We start from the raw sequence: 21903 nt of genomic DNA, 5'->3' as shown, positions 1-21903 counted from the left end.
TGACATTCAATCCCTAAATCCCAAAGCTAAGAAGCTATCACAGAGAATACGTCGGCGACGAAGCTATGACAAGAATGTGGGGGATCATTTCAGCGCTATCTGAATTTTATAAACTATCAAGACTCCCGAAGAGAAGTAGATACCCTCCTTACTGATAACATTCAATTTCATTTCACCGATCGCATTACGACAGGTAACATCAATGTTGGTATAAACAACTTGCCCAATAATAAATCGCCCGGTTGTGATGGTCTTCCTCCAGAAGCTTTCAAATTCTGCCACCGATAATCTACATCTTGCTAGCTGCACTATTCAATGCATGCATAACTCACCAGTTTCTCCAGTCTCCCTACTCTAGTTCACTTAATACCATTGATCAAAAACAAGCTAAAGGATGCAGCTGGCCCTGGCAATTGCCCGATTGCAATTACTAAAACTGCGTCGCAGATACTTGAGTCGGTTCTTCTACTGAGACTTCTCCCCTTTCTGCACACTACTGACAACCAGTTCATATTTAAAGCAAACCATTCAGCCGACACCTGCATCTACATCCTTAATCATCAGCCTCGCCTGTATTCCTATGTTTTGTAGATGTGAGAAAAGCATTTGACAGAGTAAACTACCCGAAGCTCTTCCTGAAGCTGCACAAAATAAGCGCACCTCTTTATTTAACTGGTATTTTATATTGATGGTTCTCCACGCAGCAATTCTGTGTTAAACGGGGTAACGTATTGTCGTACAACTCCGGCTCCCTAAATGGGAATTCTCTATCCATAACTGTTTAATACGTACACAGATGCCCTGAGTGTCAAACTGAACTAACTTCCAATCGGATGCCCAATCAACGAAACAACAATAAACGACCTCTCTTACACCAACAATATGGTTCTGATTTCCCCATTAGTGCAAGGTCTCCAGCGACTAATTGACACTTGCTGGATATATAAAGAGGAATTTGATATACTTCACAACGAAACCAAGACCCAGTGCATGTCGCTGCTCCGGAGAGTGCTAAAGCATATTGTGGAGCCACAAATTTTCCTCGGAAATCACCGTCTGGAATTCGTGCATGAATTTACATATTTTGGCCATGTTATCACTTATGACCTAAAAGATACAGCAGACATAGAACAGAGGTGTCGTAAACTATGTGCAACTGGCAACAAGATTGCAAGGAGGTTTGCCTTCTGTCACCAAGACACGAAACTATAGTTGGGAATTTTTGCCCGCCAATAGCTCAGCACACACTGATTCACGCCCGCTATTCTGGCCAGGGATACTCAGTCAATAGAAAATGGCTCCGAACCACAAATAAAGTGGCGGCAACACTGAACGTGAGTGGGTTTTCTGATTTTACTTACAAAAATAATCTATAAAACAAAAATATACCCAAGCTATATAATATTATGTTAACATGAAAAAATATAGACAAATTTACAATGACTTTATGCTAATTCAAGGTATAGCTGGGTTTACAAAGAAGTAATGTAGGCTTTGGCTACCGATAACTTACGTTAAGTTTGCTAGCAGACAAATTAAACAAAGAACAAAAGATGAATTCTGGAACATGTGGGGACTGAAGTCAAAGTGCAAAAGTTACATTAAGTTCCTACAAAATCTCTGAAATCATAATTTAATTAAGCCTACATTTTACCCACCGGATTCACTAATGTTGGATTGCTTCATTACAGGTGGCAATTCAGTTCAAGGCTAAGATGGGCATCAATTAAATTGGATAAAAAAACACTAGAACTACCTACTGTAAGGCTTCACAGCCTATCTACGACACACGGGACCATATGTCTAGCCTAGCGAAGTTTAAAAGATGAGAAAGCTAACGACATGTTGCTTGGCTTCACCAAGGGGCGTCCTCTTTAGATATCTCAATTTCCAATTTCTTAGTTTCACAACTCTAATTTATTAAACGTGCAACGTATAGCGTATTTCTCAATAATAAAAAAAAAGACATGTAAGAAAGGAAACAATAATATCATTTCGAATCAGAACCATCACATAAGTCGTCACTCTCGTCTGCTATTCCTACTGGTCTCTAAACCTGACTAGATGGAAGGTTTTGCAGGCAAAATCCCTGCAGAAGATTTTGTCGACAAAACTGCTGCTCTTCAACTCGTACTGCTACAGCATATATATATGGGTGTTCCCTTTGGATGAACTATACCCGAGAGCCCGTGAGACGTATCACCACTGTACACATTATGCAAGGACATTGAGACGCCTCACCAATACTTGAACACACCCGGCCACCACACTTCTACCCAGTGGATGATCTGAAAATCATTGTTAGGCGAAGAATGTCCAGTCTTATCACCCGACTGAGCACATTATGCTTATACTATGCATCTTAAGCAGTGGGGCGAGAAGATCTAAAATTTGGGAAAGATGGGATAATGAGGCCTCTGTTCCATAAATGGCGTTATCTTCCTTGACACGGGCGCGCTGACGGCTGAGTTGCTTAGTATTCTTATTCACTATTTTTGCAATTTATTAAAGTGTCATCTGCAGAATCTGTTATTATTATTATTATTATTATTATTATTATTATTATTATTATTATTATTATTATTATTATTATTACTGAGATATGCTCTTTTCACTTTTCGTATTTAGCCATCTGGACCTGACTTCTGTAACCACCTAAGGTCGCTGGCTGGAAATCAATTTGTATGCGATCTGTTTTTAATTATTATTTTTAATAGTTTTACTATTATTCTCAATATTAGTACTGTCACTACCATTAATATCATTACTATTTTTACTACTACTTTAGCAACTATGTGGATATTGCCAATTATCATTTTTGTCATTTTATCTCGTGTATCTAGATTGTGTGTATACTGTATGTTGTAATGACTCTGCTTTGTATATTCCTTGTATATGGCCCTGAGCTGAAATAAAGTATATTACTATTATTATTATTTTTATTATTATTATTATTATTATTATTATTATTATTATTATTATTATTATTATTATTATTAAAAACATCTGAAAGACAATTAATAATCCTTCTTACAAAGATATGAATGGATTCGAATTAAACCAACTAACTCTTTCTGAACATAGTTCTATGAGACTGTCACATAACAATGAGATAATACAACTCACATTCTAAACTACTCTGGAAAGACTTGAAACTAAGTTGGAATGACTCCAGAGTGAAGTAAACCTTGGTTCACTTCACCCCCTTAACCAGGTTCACTGCACTGCCTCTAGATTCATATTACTCCCTTTCAAGTTTAGAACACTCCTCACAATTTTTCAAATAATGATAAACACGTAAGCTGTATTCTTTTAAAGTTCATTTTCAAACGACATTATTTTTGTTACCTTTATTATATAATGTCAGGAAGATTAACTTTGACCTTCATTATACGAGTATGAAGATATTATATACCAGAGCATACATGTTCATCCACATGATATGAAAGCATTACAGATTCCAAGCCTTCTATATTCATTGAGACATTTACACACAAAGAGTTCCGTTAAAATCTTTGTAGAAGCCATCGGTGTATTGAGCTGGGAAGCTGCTGAAAAAAAGGTCTATATTTATTATCACACAGCATCGCGACCAAATACGAGTTTCTCAATCTCTTGCTTACCTGAATCGATTTCGAATTGAGACCCCAATGTCTATAATTATCTTATCGGGGTTCTCATTTCGTGTTATTTATTTTGATAAAGTATAGGGCAGGCAGTTACCATCCATAAGAACTGAATCAGTATATGATAGTTCAGTACACAATACTTCAGACTTCCGTTTTGGGAATCTTTCTCCGGCGGAGAGAGGAGGGTTGCGGCTGTAAACCAAGATTGGTAACAATGGATTTTCTCCAAGCAATTTTTTTTTTATTCTTATAGGAAACGTGTAAGGTTTACTGTTCAGTGATTCACCTGTCCTTTCATTCCATACACTTTATATAAATTAGTAAATCACTTCCAGGGAATATGAACTTTCTTTTGGGGACATCTTTTTGTATCTTATGTTTGTAAGAGAGTTCAGCCTTCTGGTAGAAATTTGAATTTTTCCCCGGTCACCCTTGCACCAATCTTGATTTTTACAGACAATATATATGTGCATGTACTGCAAATTTGTTGAAACGGGAAGTGAGAGAAACACTGACGAAGAAACCACCAATTACCCAACTATAATCATAATTCCGAAAAAGCTGTCATCTCATGGTTATTGTAATCCTCTCCTCTCCCTGATTTGACCAAAGTCAAGCAATGAGAGCTCTCAGAATTAACACTATCGCTGTGAAGAGACGTAGTTATGGATCTCAGCATTACGTGTTTAATTCAAATGCATTATATTGACAGTTAACAATTAATACTAGACTTTGTGGACAAGTAATTAAATGAAATACCAAAATTATTTAATACATGTGGAGGAATATACATTTCCCTAACAAGCCATGCAAAACTGTATTCATTAGCCTAGTAAATGTCATAGGATTACCTGATAAACCAAACGACATGTGCATGACAAAGAGAAAGCTCTGTACTCTCAACTCTCCTCACTAAGCGGTACTTGCAAGTACTCTTGCATCAGATCAATTGAAGAATACATATTCTTGCCGCCAATCTCAACAAATAAATCTGGCAAACATGCCACAGGGTAACGATCAGGAATGGTTTTCTTTTTCAACTCTCTAAAGTCCACACAAACTCGGACTGAACCATCCTTCTTAGGCACTGCTAACAACGGGAAATTAAAAGGCGAGGAACTGGGCCTAACAATGCCTTCCTCCTCCCACTTATTAACCACTGGAACTACCTGTTCTCTAATCCTAAAAGGAATCCGATATGGAGGGAAAAAAGTAGGCTTAGTCTTATACTCTAAATGAACCTTGTGTTCTAACACATTTGTTAACTCTAACTTATCCCCTTTAAGTGCGACTATTTCCACAAACTCAGCCAGAACATCTTCCATGCCCTCAATATATTCTTTAAAATCAGCATTGGCTAAATGATCCTTAAAAACCTGCTTCCTAGCCTGTAAACCTGCTTCTGAAAATCTACACAATTCCCCAACAATAGCAACTAAATTATCTTCACCAACCCAGTCAACAAAATTGACCGCAAGTATCCCCTGAACTCGATACATTATTTGTAGAACCCGTACACATTACCCCCTTCAGCTTTTCGTTTCACTCATCCACACACACCTGTCTGGACTTATGCACTCCTTTCGTTCGAAATCTTACCATAGCAACCATACCAGGACTAAGAACCACATCATCCGACAAAATCCCCTCATAACACTTCCTACCCACCGAAACATGTTCAGAATCCACCCGCAAATTCTCATGTACACCCGATCCATTACCATCATCCAATTCACTCACATCCACCCCTCGTAAGGCACAAAAACACCAGGTACACTAATAGTTATACCGCATACCCCTATACAAATTGAGATTTTGTGTCTCCGACACGCTGGATGACCCAGTAACAAAGTATTCCCCAAAGCAGCCCCTCATATAACCAAAAATGGTTCTGTAAAAGTTCTACCCCCAAGAGATAAATCCACATCTACATATCCCAAAACCTGTAACCTATTTGCTTGAGCATCACACTGTCTCTTTAACAGGTCTCAAACAACGATCAAAAACTATCAATGGGAACAACTCACTATTCATCAAATTAACAGAGGCGCCTGTATCTATAAAAATACTCACACCCACCCCATACACAGACCCTTTTACCACTGGCTTCACCTCTGAGGGTTCCCCCAGAAGTCGTATATCACAAGAAATAACCCCATTTATCTCTTCCCTTTTTGATGCTCTGTTCACCAAAAATTTTGCTGGCCCCTAGACTGGCTCCTGAAAAACTCCCTTGAGGAGTTCTCCTACCTGCCAGACCAGCGCTCTGAGGTGTGCTTCAAGACTCATTCTGTTTAAGAAGATGGCAAAATCTCCAACGATGATATGCAGACTTGCAAGCGCCACAATATTTCACCCTAGAAAACTTCTTAGTATGACCCTGCCTATTACAATTATAACAACGCCCTTGGGATCCTGAACCCGCACAAGTCTTATCATCCTCTGTCTTGGCACATAACCTCATAACTGTGGATTCAGAATTACTCTGTGTATGATGCTTCGGAATAGCCCCTGAAGATTTCAGCATCCCATCTATAAAGGAGCTAGCTACAGTAGGACATTTCAACAAGTGTTTACGAACCTGAGAGAACAGTAAATTCTCATCCGACCCCCCTTCTATTTCCTTGACAAAATTCTTTACAATAACATCAGGGACATCATTCAGGAACCAGGCATATTGCAATAAAATTTCTGAAGATTCTCTATCGTAATAGATCCTCCATTTACCCAACCAGAATTTCTCAACTTCTTCAAAAAATCCCTCGTAGCATCAAAACATCTGGCAATAAACATGACCAGCAAATCACAGCCTTTATGGACCTTGAAAAGAGACCTGAGATCTCGAACTACATCGCCAACTCCAGCTGTTCCGTATGATGCTCTCAAAAAATCCCTAAGATCATTCCAGGTCCTACACTTCAAAAAAGTGATGACTCCGGCGGTGTTGCCCGATATCCCCTTTATCTAAAATAGATAAGCCTTTTGTTTCATTGAAAGCTTCTACCCCATCTGTTATTTTCTTGGCAACTAAAAAATTCGTCACCCCCTCTATAAAAATTTCGAGGGGGAACTGGAAGAACGCCATCAACCAGCCAAGGAAATGGGTGAACCCCGGCGTTTACGGATGTAAATTTGTGCAACATAGTTACTTTATCCTCATTTCCATTAGCCTCCGCCATATTATCGGAGTGGATAACACTCCAAGTTCCAAGAAATTGACCAGAGCAAAGCTTCATATAACTCCAAAGGTAGAAAGAGAAAAAAGAGAAAGGACAAAAAGAGAAAAAAAAAAAAAAAGCAGTTAAAAATTCAGCAAACTCCCAACACTAATGCAAATGCGAACCATTAAATTAAATTCTAAACTGCAAATGCGAACAATGAAGTAACCCTAACCACAGATGCGTATCCTGCTACCCTGACGAAGGTAAAAACCTGGCATTAAATTCAGGTAAACAATATTACCCGTATGATTATGTGAAGGGTTACGAAAAAAGAGTCGAGGATCCCCCCAATGCATGCCTTCATTTCTAAGCTTTCGGGTGAGGAAATGATTGTCGAAGGTTATGAACATGTAATGAAGGTATGGAAAAAATTCCAGTGTAATAACTTGCTGGATTACAGTCTCCTCTACTTGCTCATGGATGTGGGCTTACTCGCAGATGTTTACATGTCTTGGAGAAACGCTACGTACGAGCAGTTTTGATTAGATCCCGTGCGTTACCTGACTTCCACTTCCCTCTCTTTGGACGCTTTTTTGTATTCTTCAAAGGAGCGACTTCCACTCATCAGCAATGGCGAGTTATATCAGTTAATTGCTTCCAATATCAGAGGAGGGTTTTGCAGTCTAGTAAACAGACGCGCTATCGCCTCGAATCCATAATGTTAACCCGCACTTCAAAGATCATGATACATACTCTATGTGGATTTCACGCCACTGTACCCGACAACGATGGCTGAAGATAAGGTGCCCCTGGACGTGATAACGGAACTCACGCCTCCCGAATTAGAAGAGTTTATTCACAAGGAGAATACGGGTCCTTTATACTTTCAGATACCAAACAAGAGCGGGATGATGTAGTGAGAAATACGGACGCTTTCCCGCTCGCTATGCATCATATGAATATACAGTAGGAGAAGAGCATGTATCCCAATATACTAGAAACCTACTAAAAAATTTAATACCAAAATCCCCAAAAAGAATATTAAACTCGTAGGTACGCACCTGCCTATGAAGAGCCATTTAATATGCCTCCCCATCTTAGTTTAACCAGACCACTGAGCTGATTAACAGCTCTCCTAGGGCTCGAAGGATTGATTTATTTTTAGCTGGGCCTAGCAAAGTTTATTGTGGAAAGAACCACACTATAAAAGAAACAAATTCCTCTTGCACTATTGCAAACTCTCATGAAGCCAGGCCTCGAAATAGAAAGTATAAAAAAAGCAGGACACTTACCTAAGGGATTACATAATGCAGAATGCAGCGCAAAGAGCCAGGGAAAGTGACCCTGATAAACGCAATACAATTAAAATCCTTATGAATGGACTTTTTGTGTCACCAAAAAAAATTCTCTGAATTATGCTAATAGAAACGTTGTAGTAGCGAGTGAAGACAGCCTGTTTAGAAATGTCTCCAAACATACGTATAAATCACTCAATACGATTAACGAGGAACGATTTATTATTAACCACCACCGCGAGACTGTACTGGCAGATTCCCCCATTTATATTGGATTCAGTGTATTAGATTTTGCTAAAGATAAAATGTATAAATTTTACTATAACGTACTGTGAGCGCATTACAGGGACAGGGTACAGCTGCTATGTATGGACACTGATAGCTTCTTTTTCACTTTAGAAACCGGAAATCTGATGCGTGAGTTGAAAGGAACCGTTACATCCACACATGGATTTCAGTTACTTCACTAAATCTCACCCGTTACATGACTCCTCCAGGAAAGGGGATCTCGGTCTATTGAAAATGGAAACAGGGTCAGAATACATCAGGGAGTTCATCGGGGTAAAACCTAAAGTATAGGCTACTCATACCTGACTGAGACAAAGAGCTGTAATACTTTGAAAGGTGTGCAAAGGTCGAGACAAAAAGCCATAAGTCATGACCAGTATATAGATGTAGTTAGCAAGAATGAGATCACCTTAATTGAACTATACAATTTACAGAATGTTGAAGGGACAATGTGCCTAACAAAAAAAAAAAAAAAAAAAACCACTATGCCCGCTTGAAGATAAACGTTTCTACTTCGACGCGTATAACTCATACGCATATGGTCATCCCGAAATAGAAAAAGCTACACCTCAAAGCGTGCGAAACGAAGCCAAAACCCCTGATAACGCTGATGAGAGCGAGTCTCCCGAGACAGAAGAGGAGGGGGAGGAGGGGATGAGTAATCCAGCTAACAGAAATACAACATGTTTGGGCCCCTCCATCTGTTTACGCAGAGGTGAAGTCGATAAGATAGCGCAGAGATTGGGGAAGAAGAGAGACCCTCCCTTACCAAGTTTACCCTCTCCCTCTCCTCTCACTACTACTACTACCACTACTACCCGGCCACCTCCTCAACCTGTCCTGGGTTCGTCACTTCTCCCTAACCCTCAGGTTCCACCTTCCCCACGACTGTCCATTAGAAAGGGGTGTCCCAGAAAACGTAAGTCCGACAGTAAAATGGGATCCATTAAGAAAAAACGTAATGCCTTAATCAGTCCACCTCCCCAACCTATCCCGGGACCAAAACGTCTCCCAAAGACTCGATTGCCAGTAAAGGGATGTTCCAGAAAACGTAAGACCGACAGCATCAGGAAAAAACGTAATCCCTTCATCGCATTCGAAGCGAGAGAGGATGGTGTCGGCAGCGAGGATGACAGCGGAACTGATACCAGTCTTGAAGATTTCATAGATGACAGTTTCTATTGATAATTAATTTCATATGTAAATAAGATATTTATTACGTGATGTTGATTTACTGAATATATAAATTTACTTTGTAATGTCTATTCTAAGTGAACAAAATATTTACTAACTTTATTTACACATTCTTTCTCTTTGTACCTATGTGTTCTATGTGTAAATAATAAATTTATTATGTGACGAGTACTCAGTATACCGATTTTGAAGATTTCATGGTTGACACTTTCATTTGGTAAATAATGTATCCTCCTATTGCGACCATTCTATGTAAATAAAGGTATTCACTAACATTTTTCTATGTAAATAAGAAATTTATTACACAGCGTTTATTTACTGTATATATAAATTTACTTTTGTCATGTCTATTCTAAGTGAACAAAATATTTACTAACTTATTTACACATTCTTTCTCTTTGTACCTATGTGTTCTTTGTAAATAAATTTATTATGTGACGAATATTCAGTACATATAAAATGTACACTTTGTAATGTCTATTCGAAGTGAATAAAATATTTGCTAACGTTATTTTACGTGTCCTTTCTCTTCATACCTTTGTGTGTGTATGTGTGAGTACATGCGTGCGTGTGTTATAATGCGCATGCTATAACACGTGCGAATAGCATTTATGATGTAGTGTCATTAGAACCTTAGAGATGCAAGCGACTCCTTTCTCTGCAGAAGCAGTGGGTCTATTTGCAAATCCGTCCCGAATTATCATAGCGGGATACAGCAACTCCGGAAAGAGCATAATTTGCCAGAAAATAATTGAAAAGTATGAAGAGAAGTGCCACACTGTACTCTACTGCGGGGCGGGGTAAATGAACACCCGTTACGGAATCATCCAGCTATAGGGAACAAGATCAGGGTTAGTAAAGAAACAATAAACCCTTTTGAATATACCGATCAAGAGGCGGTTTACAAGGGTCTGTTATATGTTCTCGACGACTGTTTTCTAGAAGCGAGTGATAAACAAACACGGCACGGAGGCGTTTACCGCTGGACGGCATTCGTCAATCTCTGTCGCGTTCATAACGCAGAATATATTCCATTCGGGAGGGAGTGAATGTATGTGCGCTTACATTGATAGTGCGGGGATTCGATAATACTCATGACTGTGCTGAGACTTTCATCATACACATCGTCATCGTATTCTTCACCGCGGTTAGATTCGGGTGTTGATGTGTCTGAAAAAGAAAAAGCACCATTTAATTCAAGTTGTAACTCTCAGGCATGTGTTGTAACGGCAGTTATGTTTATTATTACTGTTGTTGTCATCACCGGTATTGTCAAAGAGGAGTTATTTAAATACTTACGGTGGGGGTTCATAAACTCCTTGAGTGCGACAGTTTCTTCAAGACTGTTACCATACGCTTCCTCGGTGCCTTGAGACCTCAATGAAGGCGTGTGTAAGTCAGGTGTGTCGCGATCCTCCTTTTTCATTTCGCTGCGCGCTCTTCGGTGTATACAGGAAGACAGGTTCGGGCCGAATTCGATCACTGGCATATATGCATTTGCTCCTCTCCCATCCCTCCTAAACTTGCAAGCGAAAACAAACAGGGCGGGTCATGTTTGCCCTGGTCTTATCTTATCATAGACACCTGGTCGTAGGTCACTAATGGAGCAGAGAAACGCTCTCTCGGGTCACTAATGAAGCGGAGAATTGCTCCTCTCCCATAGTCTTACCGCAGAGCACCTCGCCGTGGGAGTCATTTTGCCGGGTGGAGGTCTCGTGTACGTATATGGAAACGCCATTAAGAACCTGTACTAATTTCCCCATATCCCCCACCAAAATCTCTGTTAACAGCCTATAAGTCAAGCTGTGTTTATGACCCGTTAGAAATTCCGCGATGAAGATAGGGAAGGTCTGATTTAATGAATGGGTTTACAACACCTCGCCCACGTATGTGAAATAAATGATACGGCAGATGAAATATCTCATGTACGTAGTTGACATAATTTGAATTTATAAATAAAAAAAAAACTCATGTATGTACATGGAACAAATCATAAAAATGCCCCCAATACTGTAATAAATTAAATTATACCCCAGGTAAGGAGACGAACTCTTATCTCGGACAGGTCACCCTTGATAACATCTCAGGTTTGGAGATGGGATGGGGTGAGAGGTGAAAGGAATTTGAGGCGTTTCTGAAAAATGAGGCGTTTTGTAAAAATGAGGGGATTTGGGCGTTTTTCCCTACTTATATATATATATATATATATATATATATATATATATATATATATATACATATATATATATATATATATATGTATAAATAACACACACACACACACACACACATATATATATATATATATATATATATATATATATATATATATATATATATATATATATATATATATATATATAAATAAACACACACATATATACATATATATATATATATATATATATATATATATATATATATATATATATATATATATACATATATGTGTACATATATATATGTGTATAAATAAACAAACACACACACACACACACACACATATATATATATATATATATATATATATATATATATATATATATATATATATATATATATATATATATATATATATATTCTTATATTCTTTCAAGTACTTGCTTTTTCTTAATGTAATTGACCACTGCGTTTTTATCATTTTCTTTTCAACACTCTCTTGGTGTCAATTGTCTCCTGATTTCAGCAGGGATGTTATATAGTTGGTCTTCATAGGTCGTGTGTGAATTTGATAAGAGTGCTTCTCTTCTTAAATTCCTGTTCAATTATTTGTTTAAGTTTGGCTGAAAACTTGTTGTCAAAAAGTCATTAACAGACTACTGTCACAACACTTCTCTAATCCGTCACCCTCTTATAATGTCTTAAAGAAAAATATATATGCAACAATCCCGTTTATTTTTGACAACAAGTTTTCAGCCAAACTTAAACAAATAATTGAACAAGAATTTGGCTGCCTTAAGATACAATTTATTCCAATCAATCCACTCAAGATCGGTGTATTCTTTGGCCACAAGGACAAACTGCCGGTCTTCATGAGATCTAACGTTATTTATAAATTCAAGTGCCCGGGATGTCCCGGTATCTATGTTGGATCTTGCCGTAGGTTACTGCAGGTGAGATATTGTAGCCATGTGGGATACAGTTTTAGAACGGGTCAGAAACTGAGTAAACCAGAATTTTCTAATATAAAGAACCATGCCTCCATATGTAAAATCGAAATAAATAAAAAACATTTCTCTATTATTGGTGGAACAAGCCATAGTGATTACCTAACCACCCTTGAGTCCTTATACATCAAACGGCTTGTTCCGTCTTTGAACTCTAACGTTTCCGCTTCTCCTCTTTATCTAGCATAACTGAAGTCGTAGGGTGGGGTCAGCTCTTGGTCATTCTTTCTTCTCCTTCTCCTTTGAATGGTTTGTTCAGCACTAGTTTCTTTTTACTGTATACGTTTCAAGTTTTATTAATTTTAATTTTTGTAAATAATTTTTTTTCCTTTTAACTTTATCTTTTAAAATAGTTTTTTTGTAAATTTTAACGAAATTTGTTATATTTGCAGATTGAAGATGCTCATAGTACATGTGCGAAACGTCTCGTATAAATAAATTATGGCCTTTTTTGATGTGTTTTGTGGACCCCGTGTATGCCTTATATTATATATATATATATAATGTATATATATATGTATATATATATATATATATATATATATATATATATATATATATATATATATATATATATATATATAATGTATATATATATATATATATATATATATATATATATATATATATATATATATATATATATATATATATATATATATATATATATATATATATATATAGTAAAACTGTAACCTGAAATTGTACTTGTGTATGTAATTAACTTTCATCATTAAAGTAAGAATCTGGTTGAGTAGCCCGTGGTCAGAGTCTGGTTGGGACCATGGAAGCTAGGGGGAAGAACTGCATCTTCTTGTATTGGTGACTAGCGACTCTAATGATCTTTCTCTGGCTTCTGGCTTCTCTGGAACCCCTACTTCTCCTTGTTATCTTCCATCTCCTCCCTTGAAGTTACTTCATTGGAAGATTTTATCTGTAAGGCCTCCCCTCGAACAGTTTGACTGGGAAGGGCAGTGGTGGGTGTTGTTAAACTCTCTCCTAAGAGGATTTGATTGGAAATGACCTCAGGAGGAGTAATAGTGCCTCCTCCTAGAAGGTCTAATTGGAGAAATGGTGAACTACTTCTCTTTGTCCAGCCCCTTTTCCTGGAAATTCATGTAAACGCCTCCTACTGAAGGCGGGATTATAGATATGGCTGAAATGTTAACTCCTGACGAGGTGCTAGGTAATGCTTGGTCAGCTGAATCGCGAGGGCACAGGTTCCAGATTTTATGATCGGTTTTATGGCCCTGGGCGCGATATACTCGCTCACTCTTTGAGTTCGTATGAAGATGGTTTCCTGCGGTTAGCTTACTGGACATATCTAGCCTCACAATGCATAACAACCAAGGCTTAATTGTTGTTCTCTCTCTCTCTCTCTCTCTCTCTCTCCTGTCTTTATTCTTTCTCTCTTTCTCTCTCTCTCCTTCTCTCTCTCTTTATTCTTTTTTTTCTCTCTCTCTTTATTTAATCTTTCTTTATATTATTACATTACTCGGTCTCACTATCTCACACTGCCCTCAGTGTGACAATAAAAATATAGTTTAAATGGATAGTTGTAAATTCACATACAAAACAAATTGTATGATTGCCCATAATGTAAAATACACACATAAAATAAGTGAGAAAAAAATGGATACTATTGAATAATTCATATTAATACAACAATGGTAAAATAATAGATTAATAATGTATTGTAGAAAATTCATACATTATACAATGAATTATTACTTAAAAGAAATATTCATACACACAATGAATTATCACACTGTAAAATGGTTAATTGCAATAGTGAATATATAATGAAAAATCAATAACATATAAAGAAATTGGTAGTAAATCATGTCTATAAGAACACTATTCTTCTTTCTTGGCCCTTTCAATTTCTGTTATAATCTTCTCAATATCTGAAATTACTACACGTTTGACTAAAATTGCAAATACCATAATTACAAGTAAGATTATGATTAAATTGAACAGGGACAAAATTGGAGAAACTTTTCTTTGTGGTAGAAAAACTCATCTACCAATGGTAACTCATTCAGTTGTTTTAATTCTGACTGAGAGAAGTGAAACTCTTTGATATTCTTAGAATAGTTCATGTATGGGATATGCTTTTTAAAATTTAGCTCAGTGAAAATATGAGGTTAATAGTACAGCTGGTTTGGTATAACTGACTGTTCTACTAGGATGGAAACAAATCTGTGTTTGGACAAACTTGTAAATAACCCTTTTCTTGATTTTTGTTGTCAATTATTTCTTGAACACAAGTAGTTTCGTAAAGGTGATCAAGGTTACAAATGTATTCTTTTTCCCTTAAAATTATGCAATCTTTTAATTGGGTATCAGTAATAAATGAAATCATTAATCCATGTTCTTCTAATGCAAAATGGATGTTGTTGACATTTGAAATGATTACATTTTCTTTTATCAATAGACACATCATCTTTCTGATTAAATTTAAAATAATCTTATTATTCTGAGTTAAGTTTATAGTACACGAGAACATCTTTTACTAAAATAATCTTATTATCTACTACTTTGTAACGAGAGTTTATGAGTTTAATTTCTCTCTCCAGTACAAAATTGAGAAATTGTTGGTTTTCATCATATTTACCTTTGTTACAGTTTTGAGAAGTTATCACTTTATTTATACTGTACCTCTTTCTGATTAAATGGTAACACTAAAATAATCTTATTATCTAGTACTTTTGTACTTATGAGTTTATAGTACACGAGAACATCTTTTACCACAGGAGTATAATGGCCCCCTACCAAATAAAAATTAACTATATCTTCCAATTCTTTAGGAGTGATTAGTGTTGGGCTTAACATTCCCGTATAAGCTAACAAGACTGCGTTTAACATGTCTCTATGTTCTTGCAAGATAATTTCTCTCTCCAGTACAAAATTGTTCAGAAATTGTTGGTTTTCTATCATATTTAGTTCCTTTGTTACATTTAAGTTTTGAGAAGTTATCACTTTATTTATCACTGTACCTCTTGCTGTTGCCCACTGTTCCAGTATTTCACTTCTAGCCTTTTCTTTTTCTACATTAGATTCAGTTGCAACTCCAAATAGTTGATTTAGTGCTGTTCCTATAAAAGGTAAGAGGAATCTTTTGGACCTTGTATTTAGGATATTTCCTATGTCATTATCTAACTTTTTCAACAATGGTAGGGCAATTTTATTATCACTCTTCTGTATTATGGAGTTGAGTTCTTTTTGAACACCCTTCAAAGACATTTCATTGATAAGCACTGAAGAAATATCTATATTCACGATTCCTAAATCTTTTATTAATTTCACAGATCCCCTTTTCTCTAGTAGTGCACCCTTTCGGATGACAACTTCTGTGGACACGAATTAGAGTATTACGATTATTAAGTTGAGCCGCATGTTTGTATCTGTAAGAATAATCCTTATCAGATATTCTGTATCGATGAGGTATTTTTTTTTTTTTTTTATAAATACAATATACGTATGATATTTTCAGTCTAACACTTTACATAAGTTTATCTTTTTCTTAACTCATATCTTTTGTTTACTTGTTCTTCCCTATTCTCCTTCAATACTTCTAACTTTTTAGTGGACCAAGCGTTTGCTTTTATTACCTTCACATGATTCCAATGAACCACCCTTTCCTTTAGATCATTCTCATTAATAATTTTAAGCTTATTTAATTTTAACACTTCTAATACTCTATAAGGACTATGAAAATTAGGAGAAACCTTTACATTAGGACCTTCTGGAATATGATTTTGAAAATATACCTGAGTACCCACTATAATGTCTTGGCATGAATTTTGTGAAATTCGTTAAGTCTAGTCCTCGTTTGTTTGATCGTTTCATAAGTACGTCTAGTTTTCCATGCAATATAGTCATCATAATTATAAGTATGTCTGGGTGGTGTTGCATCATCTAGTAAGGTATTAGGTAATCTTTTTTTGATAACCATACAATAAGTAGTGTGGTGATTTTCCTATTATCTCATTTACAGTATTGCTTATAGTAAACTGCAGGTCTTCCAAATCTAAATCCCAGTCTTCTGTATTAGGTTCAACTAAAGTTTTCAGGATATCCTTTATTTTACGATTTGTTCTTTCTATTGCTCCATTTGAACTTGGTTTATATGCTGTTATTTGACATTTATTTATATTGTAAAATTCACATAATTTTCTTAAAAGCTCACTAGTAAATTCAGCCGCGTTATCAGAAAGAAGAACTTGGGTACATGAATGTCTCGTGGTAATTCTAGATTTAAGAGCTTCTGCTACTGTAATTGCATCTCTATTTCTTACTGGTACAATTTCTACATATCTGGTTAGATAGTCTAGAAAGAATAGTATCTGTTTATTCCCTCTGATAGTGGTAGGAAATGGACCTAAAAAGTCCATGGTAACTAACTGAAAGGGATTTAATGCTGATGGATATTTTTCAAATGGAGCCCTTGGATTTACGTTACCCTTATTTCTATTACAAACTACACAATTTTGTACAAAGTTCTTGGCGTCTTCACTACAATATGGCCAAAAATAATTTCTGGTTATGATTCTGCTTGTTTTTTTAATTCCTGGATGTCCTGTTAGTTCTAAAACTTCTCTGATTAGTGTTTTTGGGACGTATAGAAGAGAACAACCATTCTTCTCTGTTGGCCTTTTATACAACAAACCACTTATTAATACGAAATCAGGTTTTAAAGATTCATCTGTTATTAACTGTCCTATTATCTGTCTGATTTCTACATCATTTCCTTGTATTTTTACTCTTTCTAAGTCTGAGTCTACCACTTGACAACTAAAACAAAAGGTATTAGTGGTAATGCATTTCTCTGTTTCTTCTTGGGATCTGGATAATGCATCTGCTAGTGTATTAAATTTCCCTGGGATATATCTGAATTCTGGAGCAAATTCTAACACATTAATGAACCATCTATTAAACTTCATGTTATTTGTAAAAGTTCTCTTTTTAAACAAATCACACATGGGTTTGTGATCAGTAAGTACACTGACTTTATGACCTAGAAGTATGTCTAAATTTCTTTAATCCCCAGTATAATGCTAAACATTCTCTTTCTGTAGTACTATAATTTCTTTTTGCTGGGTTTAAGACTCTACTAGCGTAATATACTGCCCTCATTCTAGTTTTGTCTTTTTGTAGTAATACAGCTCCTAGCCCTGTACTTGAGGCGTCACAAGCAAAGTAAAAGTCCTTGGAGAAATCTTAGTAGAATAATACAGGATTCCTTGTCATTTTACTCTTTAGCGTTTGGAAGGCTGTCTCTTGCTCTTTATTCCATTCATATTTGACTTCCTTCTTTGTTAATTCTGTTAATGGTTTGGCTATCGTAGAAAAACCCTTAATAAAAGGTCTATAGTAACCTACCATTCCTAGGAATCGTCTCAATGCTTTCAAATGTGTGGGGCTGGATATTCAACTATTGCCTTTATCCACTAATACATATATACAGTATACACACACACACATGTATATATATATATATATATATATATATATATATATATATATATATATATATATATATATATATATATATGTGTGTGTGTGTGTGTGCGTGTTCCGTACCTTGAAGTTTTCTAAGCGTATCTCGTCGATAACTTCTGCCCGAATGTCTCCAAAATCTAGATTTCTCATGCCTTCGTCAGTTACGTTCCAAGAGTTTATTTCGATCGTTTTCATTATGTTTAGCCTCGTGTCTTATACAATGCTGATAAACGGTACCGCCGCTAAGTAGAAACACTTGCGATAAGGCATATTTACAGTAGACTTCAGCTAAGATTGCACTGTAAACTCACTGACATATATTTGTCGTACATGTGATTAGGGACGTATACTTTTGTTTGTTTGTAAAACTCTGGAAAGCTCGTTTCCACTGTTCAGCAACAGGAAGTAAAGGTGAGGTCCCACCGAGACTCGAACTCGGATCGCTGGATTCAAAGTCCAGAGTGCTAACCATTACACCATGGGACCTTACATTTCCTAAAAATTCCGAAGAAATTCCGACAAATCAGAATTTACCTTTCTTACAGGTGCATTTCTCAACTAATCTCAACACCCACAACTATACATTCATTATTGTTTTCTCTTCGTCTAATTTCGTTTGTCTCTAAGAGAACCCTATGCAATGTTAACTAGATTTAAGCATAATTTAATATTCTTTAAGATTAAGATTTATTTGCATTACTGTTGAATTGTAAGATTAAGAATAACATCTCCAATAATGACCATTACTTTAGGCACTGATTTCATATTCTTTTCAGCCTTCATTCTATTCGCCATCTGATCAACCTGGTTTCTCTGCATCATGTCAACACTGGGTCCTCTGAATATGTTTGAAAAATTTAGTTGCCTTGTAGATTTAGGAAATGATTAGTCCTAATAAAAAAAAACTTCTTCAAATATCAACAACAATAATGATCTTCTTCCATCACCATTATGAGTTCTAACATTACTTGTGATAACAACAGCTCCATTTCTAAAAATAGATATATTTTAAGAAAAAGGATAAATAGAAACTAACGGAGTATTGGAATAATTCTCTCAACTACTTAATAAGCCAAGTATTTAATTTTCATAGCTCTCAGAAAAAACAGTTTGGTTCATAGTTACTTTTCTGAATGCATTGCTAGGCAATGGTGCATGGGCAACATGCTGATGGGGTGACACACGTTGAGGAGATGTCAATTTGCTAGAAGTTGCCACATTAGAACATGGTAACTCTTGGATTAGGTCACCCAAAGAATTTCCTTTAGGAAGATAACTCTTATTTCTTTTCATGGAAATTTGTGATTTTTCCAGAGCCAGTGTTTGCTGGCCATGTACAAAAAATAGTAGGTGGAAAATACCACCAGAAATTAAACTAAATGGTGTATAGACATTAGTATTTACTCTCTTGGAGGAGACAAACGTGATTAGACGAAGAGAAAACAATAATGAATGTATAGTTGTGTGTGTTGAGATTAGCTGAGTAATGCACCTGTAAGAAAGGTAAATTCTGATTTGTCGGAATTTCTTCAGAATTTTTAAGAAAAGTAAGGTCCCATGGTGTAATGGTTAGCACTTTGGACTTTGAATCCAGCGATCCGAGTTCGAGTCTCGGTGGGACCTCACCTTTGCTTCCTGTTGTTGAAGAGTGGAAACGAGTTTTCCTGAGTTTTACAAACTGTGAAAGGTTCTAGGCGTTCCTAAGTTAAAAAAAAAAATTATGATTTTCCAAAATATGGACTACTGTCTATATGAAATGCAAATGGTTATGTGCAAAAAAAAATCCTTCTCAGTTAGATGTTTAAAACTAAATTATCAATATGATTTCGTGAAAATGCTTCTCCCCCACTCTTCATATACTTATGTATAAAATAGAATGGAAACAATTACAACCACCTGTAATTTTCATAGCTCTGAGAAATAACAGGTTGGTTCATAGTTACTTTCCTGAATGTTTTGCTAGGCAATGGTACGTGGGCAACATGCTGATGGGGTGACACACGTCGAGGAGATGTCAGTTTGCTAGAAGTTACTGCATTAGAACATGGTAATTCTTGGATTAGGTCACCCAAAGAATTTCCTTTGGGAGGATAACTCTTATTTCCTTTCATGGGAATTTGTAACTTTCTCAGAGCCAGTGTACCGCTGGTCATGTGCAAAAATTAGTAGGTGGAAAATACCACCAGAAATTAAACTAATGGTGTATAGACATTACTATTTACTCTCTTGGAGGAGGCACACGTGATTTAGACAAAGAGAAAACAAAGAATGTATAGTCGTGGGTATTGAAATTAATTGAGAAATGCACCTGTAAGGAAGGTAAATTCTGATTTGTCAGCATTTCTTCAGAATTTTTAGGAAATGTAAGGTCCCATGGTGTAATGGTTAGCACTTTGGACTTTGAATCCAGCGATCCGAGTTCAAATCTCGGTGGGACCTCACCTTTACTTCCTGTTTTTGAAGACTGGAAACGAGTTTTCCTCAGTTTTACAAACTGTGAAAGGTTCTAGGTGCTCATAAGGTAAAAAGAATTTATGAATGTCCAAAATATGGACTAGTGTCTATGTGAAATGCAAACAGTTATGTGTAGAAAAAAAAATCTCTTTCGGTTAGATATTTAAAACTAAATTATCAATATGATTTCGTGAAAATGCTAGTCCCCCACTCTTCCTAGACCTATTTATAAAATAGATCATACACAGTTACGACCTCCTGGCTGGAACACTACATCACGTCTCTGCACCTTCATGAGTCAGTTGTAACCCACAACATTAGCTACAATCTCGCAACAGGATACGATCACATCCTCTTACAGTTGTCATTCAATACCCCTTCAACTCCTACCGTGAACCCCTAACTGGTTGCCTACCTGCTGCTATGAACTTGGAATTTAAAAACCAACCGAAAATAAGATCCTTTGGGGTGATCACGGAAAATAGGTTGCGGTCAGTAGTTCAAGCAACAGACGCCTTACTTTGCACTAAGCCCAAAATGTAGAAATGACCACCACAGGTGAGATCTTAAAGAATTCTATTCCATTATAATACCCGCTATGCTTGCCTCCGGCAGGGATACCTATAGATTTCGTTAAGGCAGTGCTCATAACATACCTGGCTAGAATAACTTGGTTCAAGATCTGTACTGTATACACTCTCACGAGAAATGTTTTTACTGTGGATGCAAAATAGTAGCCTGAGGGAAGGACACTTTGTTAATGAGACAGACGAGGCTATGGCAAGAATGTGGGGCAATCACTTCAGCATTATCTAAATTGTATAAACGATCAAGACTCCCGAAGGGATGTAGGTACCCTCCTTACTGATAACATTCAATTTCATTTCACCGGTCGCATTACGACAGGTAACATCAGATGCCATAAACAACTTACCCAATAATAAATCGCCCGGTTGTGATGGTCTTCCTCCAGAAGCTTTCAAATTCTGCCACACGATAATCTACATCTTGCTAGCTGCCCTTTTCAATGCATGTATAACTCGCCAGTTTCTCTCAGCCTCCCTACCCTAGTTCACTTAATACCAATGATCAAAAACAAGCTAAAGGATGCAGCTGACCCTGGCAATTGCCCGATTGCAACTACCAAAATTGCGTCGCAGATACTTGAGTTGGTTCTTCTATTGAGACTTCTCCCCTTTCTGCACACTAC

At 36.5% G+C, this 21903-nt stretch overlaps 3 non-coding genes across 3 annotated transcripts; 2 read left to right on the top strand and 1 right to left on the bottom strand.

Annotated features, from left to right (window-relative positions):
- Positions 1-18653: 18653 nt before the first annotated feature.
- On the bottom strand, positions 18654-18725 carry TRNAQ-UUG (transfer RNA glutamine (anticodon UUG)). The gene has a single exon. It is a non-coding gene; the product is annotated as a tRNA-Gln (tRNA).
- A 1065-nt stretch (positions 18726-19790) lies between these two features.
- TRNAQ-UUG (transfer RNA glutamine (anticodon UUG)) lies at positions 19791-19862 on the top strand. Its single transcript has one exon. It is a non-coding gene; the product is annotated as a tRNA-Gln (tRNA).
- A 744-nt stretch (positions 19863-20606) lies between these two features.
- Positions 20607-20678, top strand: TRNAQ-UUG (transfer RNA glutamine (anticodon UUG)). Its single transcript has one exon. It is a non-coding gene; the product is annotated as a tRNA-Gln (tRNA).
- The last annotated feature ends 1225 nt before the right edge of the window (positions 20679-21903 follow it).

The sequence above is a fragment of the Macrobrachium rosenbergii genome, chromosome 14, assembly GCF_040412425.1.
Source record: "Macrobrachium rosenbergii isolate ZJJX-2024 chromosome 14, ASM4041242v1, whole genome shotgun sequence".
Taxonomy (NCBI): domain Eukaryota; kingdom Metazoa; phylum Arthropoda; class Malacostraca; order Decapoda; family Palaemonidae; genus Macrobrachium; species Macrobrachium rosenbergii.
The sequence above is the reverse complement of the archived record's forward strand: the minus strand, read 5'-3'. Positions and strand labels throughout refer to the sequence as shown.